The 12,108-nt window shown below is 39.7% G+C and overlaps 1 long non-coding RNA gene across 1 annotated transcript; it reads left to right on the forward strand.

Annotated features, from left to right (window-relative positions):
• Positions 1–1,549: 1,549 nt before the first annotated feature.
• Positions 1,550–6,001, forward strand: LOC106993297 (uncharacterized). Its single transcript, XR_001439502.3, has 3 exons — positions 1,550–1,679; positions 2,785–2,860; positions 4,888–6,001. It is a non-coding gene; the product is annotated as an uncharacterized LOC106993297 (long non-coding RNA).
• The last annotated feature ends 6,107 nt before the right edge of the window (positions 6,002–12,108 follow it).

The raw sequence follows: 12,108 nt of genomic DNA on the forward strand, positions 1-12,108 counted from the left end.
AGATATTAGTAGCATTTTTAAAGTGACATTTCACTATCTAAAGAACTAAAACCATTAGTCTCACCAAGTGTCCCATTATATCCATCTTTTCAACATCTGGAGCATTGACAAGCATGTCTATAGTGGAAACCTTGTCCTTTTGTCACATATACAGAGGACACCTGATTCACTGATTAGTGTTATGTGACAGGGTGACAATGAATGTAAATAGACTAAACCATCACATTGTCCTTTCCAAGTCCATTTTATCTTTTAAGGTTTGGCCCAGTGTTTTTTGTTGTTGTTGTTTGTTTGTTTTTAATATACTATGACTTGATTTCAGGAGAAGAAACTTTGAATACATCTCCCAAAATTATTTGATTCTTGTAGGCAGCTAGTTCTGCTCTGCCCCTGGAGTATCAGCTACTGTAGATGGTGCAGGACTATCACAAAATAGGCGGCTCAGGGTGTTCTCATATTATCAAATGGTCCTTGATGCTGTCAAGTTGGGTGGGTATTGTGCCACTGCTTTTCCCTCATCTGAGCGTAGTGCCATTTATAAAAACACTCCGAAATCTCTAATCCCCACAATCACCACTCCTAACTTCTGCCTCCTCGAGCTCAACAGAGGTTTGTGCTCCTACAACTTCTCTTACAAGCGCCATAGCATGGGTCTTTCTTCCTTCCACTCTGTGAACTCGATAGTAGAGCACAGCCTTCATCCCTCAAATTTATTCTTGTTTGTTTGTTTTTTGGAGATAGAGTCTCACTCTGTCACCCATGCTGGAGTGCAGTGGCACCATCACAGTTCACTGCAGCTCACTGGGAGGATCACTTGACCTCCTAGGCTCAAGTGATTCTCCCACCTCAGCTTCCCGAGCGCATGCCACAACACCCAGCTAATTTTTGTATATTTTGTAAAGACATCACAGTTTAGCCATGTTGCCTAGCTGGTCTCAAACTCCTGGCCTCAAATGATTCCCCCACCTTGGCCTTCCGAAGGGTTGGGATTACAGGCATGAGCCACCATGCCCAGCTGCAAATTATTTTCATCTTCTCCTCAGTTATTTCCATCCGTGTTGTGGGGCCAGGGATCGCCTAACTCCAGACAGGCTGTCACTCTTTTCTCCTTTGATTTCGTGGGTAACATCACTTTTTACGCTTGAGGCTGGCTTTGAAATGTTAATATCCTGTTAAGGCTCCAGTCACATTTGTATGAAAAGGGATTTTTAGGGGTAGATCTGGAAATCTATTGCTTATATCATCATTTTCACAAGAATGTGTATTTCAAGTTTAAATATAAGTGAAAGGAGCTAGCTAGGGCTACCAGACATTTTTGCCAAGTCAGCAGACCTGTTAGAAAACCCTAAAGAAGAAACAGAAAGTAAGAAAGAAAAAAACAGAGCTCATAGAGAACCTTCAGGGATCCAGTAACAGACCAGGTTTCTCCAGTGGCTTTTATGTGAACCCCTATCTCCTGCACACACTGCTGCGCCTCTCCTTAGATTAAAGTCCCTTCTTTCTCCATTCCTCTATTGCTCCCTGCCAGGACCTTTGATCCTTTCCAGCTTCCACTGTGAGCTGGATCAATTACCGTGTGTCTCCAGTCATCACTTAGCTTATTTCACTTGACAACTGGACGTTTTCTGCTTGCTCCTCCAGATTTAATCTCCATCCTCCTCCACCCTAATCTGTACTCTGTGAGTCTTTTTTTTAAATTGACACAAATAATTGTATATGTTTATTGTGTAAAAATGATGTGTTTTGAAATACATGGACATTGTGGGATGGCTAAATTGACTCATTAACCTGTGTGTTACCTCACATACTTACCATTTTTTTGTGGTGAGAACACTTAAAATCTATTCTCTTAGCAATACTCAAGAATACATTAACTATAGTCTCCATATCGTACAATAGATTTATTGAACTTTTCTTCCTGATGAACTGAAATTTTGTGTCCTTTGACCAATATCTCCCCAACACTCTTCACCTGCAGCCCCTAACAATCACCATTCTACTGGCTGCTTCTGTGAGTTCAACAGTTTCAGATTCTACATATAAGTGAGAATCCGTGCCTGGCTTATTTCACTTAACATAATGTCCTCCAGGTTCATCCATGCTGTCACAAATAACATGTGACACTTTGTAAGTTAGTTCATGAGATATCCGTATGGTCCATCTAAATATTAATGGAAGGCAAGTGCTCCCCTACTGTTGAACTTCACTTCTGAAGGCAGCTATCAGAAAAATAAAGGAGGAAAATATTATAATGTATCTAACTATGACTTGTGTTATTGAGAAATTAATGTGCATATTGAAGCTCTCAATCTCAACATTGCCAAACGTCATTCAAACACAGGATGTGTTTATGATGGAGCATCTTAAAGCATCCTGGGAAAATTACAGTGATGACTCTCAACTTTCCATTAGCTAAGAATGTAAAGAGTTGCAAATATGTGTCCAATCATAAAGATACTTGAAACGAACGTGTTGAGCTCTAAACAAGAAAAGTAATTTTGGACAAAAAAATATTATTAAATGCTGAGAGAAGTTCATCTATTTTAAGAACTGAATTTAGGAAAAACAAGCCCCTCTGCTGTTTGCTGGCTGGATTGGGCTAAGGGCGGACCTGGTTTTTGTAACTCTCCCCACCCTTCTTGGGATGTGTTCAGCCCAGTGGGCAGCCTTGTTCTGGAATATCCAGTTAAGCTGGATTGCTGGGGGGTGGAGCTACAGTTGCACTTTTTCAACTTAAGAACAGGATGCATCAACACAATCCCTGATTTTCCTTAATTTTTCCAGGGCCTTGATCTTCTTTCAGGATCCACAGAAAACTACCACTGGCACATGGGGGAGTTGATGGTGATAAATTCCAAGGGTAAGTGGGAAGAAAAAGTATCAAGATCCACTGGAGAAGTCAGTTATTGTTAGGTCAGGCAACATCAACACAATAGACATTTGTTCCATTGAGAAAAAAGACCTCTGTTGAACTGATGGAGCTGTCAGCATAAGTCATGCTCTTTGGGCATGTCGTAAAAGGACCTGACCTTCAGAGAGTAGGTTGGAGTATCAGGATCCTCATTCCTACCATCAGTGGAATGTCATGGCAGAATTTCGTTCCCCGTGTGGTTTCCCCAAATGTACACTGATTATTAACTTTTAAATTCGTAGCTTAGGAACTATAGGAGGATCTAGCTCTGAATTGAAAATAATGAAATTCTGCTGGCTAGCCAACCTTCAGCTGTTCCACATTCAACAGGTTTCTATTGGGTATCTACACAGGCAAACACCAGAGGCTCAACAGTTAATAAGACAGTCATGATTCCTGTGCTATGGATCTTGTGATCTAGTTGCTCTCCTGTTAGGAATATCACCAGATCAAGATTCAATCAACTATTCTCAATTGACTGAGCTGGAAGGAACTGCCCAATCCCCTTCATTTATCAATTTAAAAATAACTCTGAAAAGATTATATCTGTGTATATAGCGTTCAAAACTAATTAAAAGAGAGGACTAGAACCCAGGTCTACTGACTCCCAGACCTTCCCTGTTTGTTGATACTCTACCCTCCTTTCTACCCACTCCCAAAAAAAGCCTAATTTCCCATGTAGAGTCCTTACACTGGTAAATGTCTGCTGACACATGCAGGAGTCAATGATTATTGACTCTGGCAAAAAGCAATATGTTTTTTAGTATATTTACCAACTACTAAAACACAGTGGTGACATAAATTTGCTTTTCATGAAACTTTCTCTATTTCTAAAACCAAAGTCCAACAGAAAGCTGGACTCATGGAAAGTATTTAACATAAAATTGTATTTGATGGACAGACTTAAAGGGCAAATATTAAATAACAGCTTTAATCTCTATTCTTTTATATATGTCAAGAAAGCCTCATCAAATTTTACCTTTCATATGCATGAAATATTCCTTTAAATTGACTTATCAGATTACTAAAAGAACTTTTGTACTAGAGATTTTTAAAAATGTGCTAGGCTAAGACAACATTGTGAAATATATTTAGGAGTAGGAAGACAGGCTGAACTTCCCTGTTTTTTTCCTTCTTCTCCCTTCAGGGATCCAATGAACTCAATGCCCTTTAGTCAATGTACCAGTTAGAGCAGTTGAATTCATGAGAAAATCGTCAAGTAGTCAATATTCTAGTTGTCTCAAAAGGATTCCTTTTTTAAAAAAAAGAAGACCCAAGGAAAACACTATCAATAGAAAACACTGAATGCTCATAAGGAATTTAGGCAACACCAGGAAAGTGTGTTTGGGGTGAGGGGAAGGGTGAAGGGGGAGAAGTAGAGAGATGGGAGGGTTGGAGGGAAAGAGAAGTGGAAAGATGGGAGGATGGAGGGAGAGAGAAGTAGAGAGATGGAAGGGGTGGAGGGAGAGAGAAGTGGAGAGATGAGAGGGTGGAGGGAGAGAGAAATGGAGAGATGAAAGGGTAGAGGGAGACAGAAGTGGAGAGATGGAAGGGGTGGAGGGAGAGAGAAGTGGAGAGATGGAAGAGTGGAGGGAGAGAGAAGTAAGGAGATGGGAGGGTGGAAGGAGAGAGAAGTGGAAAGCTGGGAGGGTAGAGGGAGAGAGAAGTGGAGAGATGAAAGGGTGGAGGGAGAGAGAAGTGGAGAGATGAAAGGGTGGAGGGAGAGAGAAGTGGAGAGATGAAAGGGTGGAGGGAGAAAGAAGTGGAGATGGGAGGGTGGAGGGAGACAGAAGTGGAGAGATGAAAGGGTGGAGGGAGAAAGAAATGGAGAGATGGGAGGGTGGAGGGAGAGAGAAGTAAGGAGATAGGGGTGAAGGAAAAGAGAAGTGGGGAAATAGGAAGGTGGAGGGAGAGAGAAGTGAGGAGATGGGAGAGAAGGGAAAAGGAAGTTACTTTCACGTTTTCTCTCAATCCAGTGGAGAAGATGTTGATATCAGTCCTATGTCATGGATGAGGAAACTGAAGTTGACGTTTGTCACTTGCTGAAGGTCACGTGACCAGAAATGCAAAGCCCGATCTGACTCATATTCTCCTAATTATAAATGTTACGTGCTTTCTATCACCCAGGCATGGCTACTCTTTCAGTTGTGTCAGAAATGGCATATCCAATATTGTGTTTGATTCTCACAGCAACCCCAGAAAATGAATGTTACTCTAAATTTCAAAATTATGAAATTGCCTCGAAGAGGTTAGGTCATTTTGCATAAGGCCCCACAGTAAAAAGAGAGAGCATTTAGCAAATAAGTGTGGGCAAAGCTCTGCCCTTTTTGTTGTTTCAGTGTTTCCCAAACAATCCTGGGGATTTGAGGTGAAGAAAATGCCGCAGTATTCTTATCCCTTTGAAAAAGGTGATCTTTACATAAAGTTTGATGTGAAATGTCTTGAAAACAACTGGATCAACCCAGACAAACGTTCCCAACTAGAAGGTCCACTGCCATCTAGATCAGAAGTTTCTAACATAATTGGAGAAACAGTGGCGGTAGAGCTTCAGGAATATGGTAACACTTGAGGCTAAGCAGTTGGTCAGAGGCGTGAAGCCTAAATCATAGCTCTGATGAAGAAAGCAGCACTCGTGTTCCCGGAGGGGTGTGCCTGCCCATCCGCAAACACTGCAAATGAATTGCACAGGAGGACTTTGCTTCCATACTTGCGTAATTTGTTCTCAGTGATCCCACTGGTGTGTCCCATCAATCCAGATGAACTGATGGACATCCATTGGTCTCTGCGTAACTTTTAAAATTGGTATAGTATCTACAGCATGTATAATTGAAACTAACCACAAAGCTTCACATCTTCGTTTCAACTGTTCCATAGCAGAATAAAGCACTTGAAAGGAAATAAGACCCTTTTCACATGTAGATTATAAGTTTTGATCCTGGTATCTGTGCTTGATTTTTATCAGTTTTGTGCAGATTTTATGTCTCGTATTTTAAATTCAAATCCCATATTGTAAAGTTTGTACAATTTATCCTGAAGCTTTGTGTTTGGCTACACCTGAATAAGCTGCTACAAATAGAAGAAAGAATCTCATAGCCTGTATCTATCATTTAGATGTATGGAAACAAATAGGTTTTGCACACAATGAGTTTGGAGCTGAGTAGGAACAATGGAAAAAATGACATTAGCTGTGGTTGTAAAGTTTTTTGTTTGTTTGTTTTTTACTGTCTTGTGAAAGGTTTCTGAAACTCAGTAACAAAAAGCAGTTAGTGTTTTTAAAAAGTTCTGTTCTTAGAAGCCTGAACATTCTCTTCAAGAACTTATACATTTTATATTTTTATTTTAAAGATAATACTTAAAAATTAATGGAAGCTTATTTTGAATAGCCAAGTAATGTAACCAAGTTTCAGTGTGGGCTTTTTACTCATGTTTATTTATACTAGTGGTAACAATGTTTCATTTTTAATGTGCTGACAAACATGTTTGATTGCTATTAGGTCGGCACATCCTCATGTCAAAATGACAGCAATGCTCTCACATTTGTACCTAATACCTATTAGGTTTCTTTGTACATTGCACCTAGATACCAGTTCGCCAGCTATCTAGCACTTATGGAAAAGAAAAGTGCTAGACAATCACATGGCATAAAGTCGTAAGGGGAGCTGAATTCAAGCTATTACCCTGGTTAACCATTGCACTAAAAATTAGATAACATGATTGCTCAATATACGAAGTCTCAGCAGTCACAAAAATTCACAAAGATAATTGAAAGTAATGTTTTAAAAAATGACTAAAAAGATTGGGCACAGAGGTTCATGCCTGTAATCCCAACATTCTGGAAGGCCAAGGCAGGAGAATCACTTGAGCCCAGGAGTTTGAGACCAACCTAGGCAATATAGGGAGACCCCTGTCTCTACCAAAAAAACAAAAAAAATAAAAAGTCAGGAAAGTGTAGTGGCTCCTGCCTTTAGTCTTAGCTCCTCAGGAAGCTAAGGCAGGAGGATCACTGGAGCCCAGGAGATTGAGGCTGCAGTGAGCCATGGTCGTGCCACTGTACTCCAGCCTGGGCAACAGAGTGAGACTCTCTCAAAAACAAAAAATTATAAAATTATAACTTCATTAAGTCTTATTGGCTTCATTCTCATGTAATTATTAAATTTTATAAATCAATGGGCAGTGACCAAAAATAGCTATTATTGTGTATTAGAGTATCTTGTCTGTCACACTAGACTTTGGTATTTTTGCCCAAGTATCCTTTTTACCTACAGGTAGAAATACCCTAATGTTTATTTGAGTATCCACCCCTCCTTTATGCAGCCCATGTGGCTAGCAGATACTGTATTGGACAGCATATTAGAACATTCCCATCATTGCAGAAAGTTCTGTTGGATACCAATGATCAAGACCTCAACTGAGATTATGTAATATTTATTAACATATTTTATAAACTTCAAAGCACTTCTTTAAAAAACCCCTCATTATTTATTTATTTACTTACTTATTTATTTTTGAGACAGAGTCTTGCCCTGTCATCCAGACTGAAGTGCAGTGGTAGGATCTGGGCTCACTGCAACCTCTGCCTCCTGGGTTCAAGCAATTCTCCCACCTCAGCCTCCTGAATGACTGGGATTACAGGTACCACCACACCCAGCTAATTTTTTGTATTTTTAATAGAGATGGGATTTTGCCATGTTGGCCAGGTTGGTCTTGAACACCCGACCTCAGGTGATCCGCCTGCCTTGGCCTCCCAAAGTGCTGGGATTACAGGCATGAGCCACCATGCCTGGTCTCCCTCATTATTATGATTATTAATCATTTTAAGTCACAGGAAGGGAGTAATTTTCTACAAATAAATGGAGTCCTGTACAGAGCATGGCTATTTCCAATATAAGCTTTTAACACTTTTAATAAAATGATCATTACTCAATTACTATTTAATCTCTGTCCTTCTTGAAGACTTGTTTAAAATAAAATAGCTTTCTCCTAGAACATTTTACAATTCTTCAGCTCTAGTTACTTTGTGCCTTTCCTGATTGCCCAACTTAAATATTGAAAACTATAAAGATACTTAATTAGGGAACTTTGATTCCAGGAGTTAAATCAGCTTGACTTTGAACTGCCAAATAGATTAGGAATGGTATAGATTTTAACTCTTAAAGTCATAGTTTTCTATCATAGAGCTTTTGACTTTAGAACTATAACAACTCAAATTCCCTGGTTACCTAAACTCATTCTCCAAACTCTATCCATACACAAGAACTGAATTCATTTGGATAGCAAGGAAAAATTGTATAAAGAATAAAGCACGCCTCGAAAGTTTTGTCCTTAGAAGTCTCTCCCGTAGGGCCAAGAAACAATATTGGCCAATGACATTCATTCCATAAGAAAACAGGTATCAGTGCTTTTTTATAAGTCCTTTCTGTGTCTTTCAAACACATATTGAAGGTAGAGAATCAAGTGGTTCTGATGTGTGCAAAGAAGTCATTTATACCAATGGCAATTTAAAATAGCGTATTTAGAAATGCAATTAAAAATAAAGGCCAGGTGTGGTGGCTCATGCCTGTAATACCAACACTTTGGGAGGCCAAGATGGGCAGATCACCTGAGGCCAGGAGTTCGAGACCAGCCTGGCCAACATGGTGAAATCCTGTCTCTACTAAAAATACAAAAATAAGCCCGGCATGGTGGCACACGTCTGTAATCCCAGGTTACTTGGGAGGCTGAGGCATGAGAATCACTTGAAGGCAGAGGTTGCGGTGGGCTGAGACCACACCATTGCACTCCAGCCTAGGCAACAGAGCAAGACTCTGTTTCAAAAATAAATAAATAAATAAAGTTTAAAAAATAAAGACTATGGGCCGGGCACAGTGGCTTAGACCCTCCTGCTTCGGCCTCCCAGGTAGCTAGAACTACCATCCCTGGCTGATGTTGATATTTTGACCACCTCCCATGAATCATGAATGTTCTTTTTTTTTTTTTTTTTTTTTGAGACAGGATCTCTCTCTGACACCCTGGCTGGAGTTCAGTAGCATGATCTCAGCTCACTGCAACCTCTACCTCCCAGGTTCATGCAATCCTCCTGCCTCAGCCTCCCTAGTAGCTGGGACTACAGGTGTGCACCACCACACCTGACTAATTTTTGTGTTTTTAGTAGAGATGGGGTTCCACTGTGTTGGCCAGGGTGGTCTCAAACTCCTGACCTTAGGTGATCCACCCACCTTGGCCTCCTAAAGTGCTGGAATTACAGTTGTGAGCCACTGTGCCCAGGCTATCATGAATGTTCTTAACAGCATCTAAAATTGTGAATTATTTCCAGAAGGTTTCCAATTTTACTGTGCCCAGATTCAGCAGAGGAATCACTATCTATGGCAATTATAGGCTTACAAAATGTATTTCTTAAATAATAAGACTTGAAATTTGAATTTACTTCTTCATCCATGGGCTGCAGAAGAGATGTGTTAACAGGCATAAAGACAACATCAATATCTTTGTGGATCTCCATCAGAGCTCTTGGGTGACTAGGTATATTGAAAAAGAAATACTTTTTTCTGAGCAGTAGGTCTTAACGGTGGGCCTAAAATATTCAGTAAATCATGCTGTAAACAGATGTGCTGTCATGCAGGCTTGACTGTTCCATTTATAGAGCACAGGCTGAGTAGCTTTAGCATCATTCTTAAGGGCCCTAGGACTTGAGGAATGGCACTTGTGCAGGGCTACACCAGCTTTGTCCCTGGGTCCATCCTCCTAATTGCAGCCTACAGTGCCGGTAGGCATATCACTAGGACTAAGGTTTGCCTAAGGGATGGCTGCTTGAAAGCAAATGGGTAAAACTTAGACATGCCCAATGTCCACTGACGCATGTGACGCCCTTCATATTGTGAAACAACAGAGGAGGGGGCATGGAAAAAAATAAGGGGTGGACTATGGGTAGAGGCTGGAGGTGGGAGTTCAGCTCTCCCCATACTGCCAAATTCTGGAGGAAAACTAGAAGTCTCAAAATTCTAAATTTCAACTTGGCCTTCTAGGTTATTATGAAGGCAAATTTTGCAATGCAGAAGAACAGTACATATTTTATTTAATAGTTTATTATCTGTTTAGACAATGGATATGTGAGCCTCTATATTACTGCCCTGACCCTTGCCCCACAAATGTTAGGGGCAGGTCTGTACAAGGAAGACAAACCTTAAGTGAGATCAAGGGTCCTGTGGGAGCTGGAACTGGACAGAATGAAATCTCACCAGGAATGTGCAGAAATTCTGGCAAGGCTGTGTAATGTGTGGTTTGAGCTGACATCTGGGTTACATTTAAATATTTGGAAAATATCAAAATAAGATAAGGCAAAATATGATAACACTGTACTCCATAAAAAGATGGCCTCATGCCCAGAAAACTTAAAATCAAATTAAAGAACATGGAAACAAAGTCAAAAACTACATTAGCAACAATTTATTTTATATTTTAAAGGATGAGAGGGACTATTGATACACAAGCAAATTACATAACACCTAAAACATCCAGAGTATTACATCTTGTGTTAGTTTTCCAGCTAATGGAGAAGTGGGAAAAACCAGAGAATTGCCAGATATTATTTCAGTGGTCTGTGCCTGAATTTTCAACCCAAAGGGTTAAGATGAGATGAGATTATGAAACCAGTCACACCTCCGTGTACACAGAAAACCACAGTGCCATAGGTTTTCTTCACAAGGTCATAGGAAGTCCTGACCAATCAAATTTAGATCATACTTGCTTTCAGTGCTCATCAGATTTTCTTTCTTATTGGTCAACTTCACTGGCAATTGGAGACCAAGTTTGGCCAGGTTAATTAGGGGAAGCATGCAATGTACAGAGCGTTGGTACAGAAGCCAAACTCCCTGAATGTTAGTCTCAACTCTGAACTCTAACAAGCTGTATGACCTTGGGAGGCCATTAAACCTCTCTGTGGCTCATGTTTATTTTATTTTAATTTTTTTTGAGACAAGATCTCACTTTGTTGCCCAGGCTGGAATGCAATGGCACAATCATAGTTCACTGCAGCCTTGAACTCCTGGGCTCAAGCCATCCTCCCGCCTCAGACTCCCCAGTAACTAGATTACAGCCATGCATGCCCATACCTGGCTACTACCTTTTTTTTTTTTTTTTTTTTTTTTGCAGAGGTGGGGAGGGGGTCTGGATCTGCTGCCCAGGCTGGTCTCGAACTCCTGGCCTCAATCAATCTTCTGGCCTTGGCCTCCCAAAAAGTTGGGATTACAGGCATGAGCCACTGTGCCCAGCCCTTTGTCTTTAAATTAATGTGATTATGAAGCCTTAGGCATAAACATTCTGTGGGATATATGAGTATGTTATTATTTTCTCTCTTTCAGTACAGCTGCTAATGGCATTATTTTCTATCACCAAAAGAACTGACATTTATATCACAGAATAAAAGAGGACACATAAACCAATTCTCATTTCTACTGGGGATAATATTGAGACCAGAGTTCAGAAGGAATCTGTATCAGTTATAATTTGTTGAGTTGGAATTAAAAAGTCCATGGATAAGCAAGGTTTTGGGGTTCACTTCCTCCTAGGTTTAATTTCAAGAAAAGAGGACACTTGCCCTTCTCAGTTATTTGTTCTGAAGTCTAGGATCTTGTTTTAATTTCCCAAGAGCCCCCATGAGGTAAGTATTATTATTCTCCTTTATTAAATATAAGCACCTACTTCATGAAGTTGTGAATTTAAAATAAAACCATGCATAAAAAAGTAGTCAGTACAATCCCTGGTACATAATAAAAGCAATAAATGTTAGCTATTTTACATATATTCATACATATATATTTGTATCTGTATATTATGCATATCTCATTTTTATTATGCATAATATATTACATATGTTTTATTATCTGCACTAGTGGCTTTCAAATTGTGCTCCAAAGAAACAAAGGCTTTCATGGGATCTACAAACAATGAAATATTTGTCACTAATTATAAAAATTAATGAGGAGCATACTTACTGATTTTTAAAAACATATTTTATGTATTGCATGATCTGGGTAAGACTCCTAGAAAAATGTATTTTGCTGCTAAAACTAGATTTTAAAACCACTGGTATAATATTCCAATCCATTAATTTTACTGGTGATACAACTAAAACACAGAGAGCTGAGTTTTTTTTAATTTTTGGCTTTGAACACCTTAATATATCTGTTAGGACATATTCA

This window comes from Macaca mulatta, chromosome 14 (assembly GCF_049350105.2).
Source record: "Macaca mulatta isolate MMU2019108-1 chromosome 14, T2T-MMU8v2.0, whole genome shotgun sequence".
NCBI classification, from domain to species: domain Eukaryota; kingdom Metazoa; phylum Chordata; class Mammalia; order Primates; family Cercopithecidae; genus Macaca; species Macaca mulatta.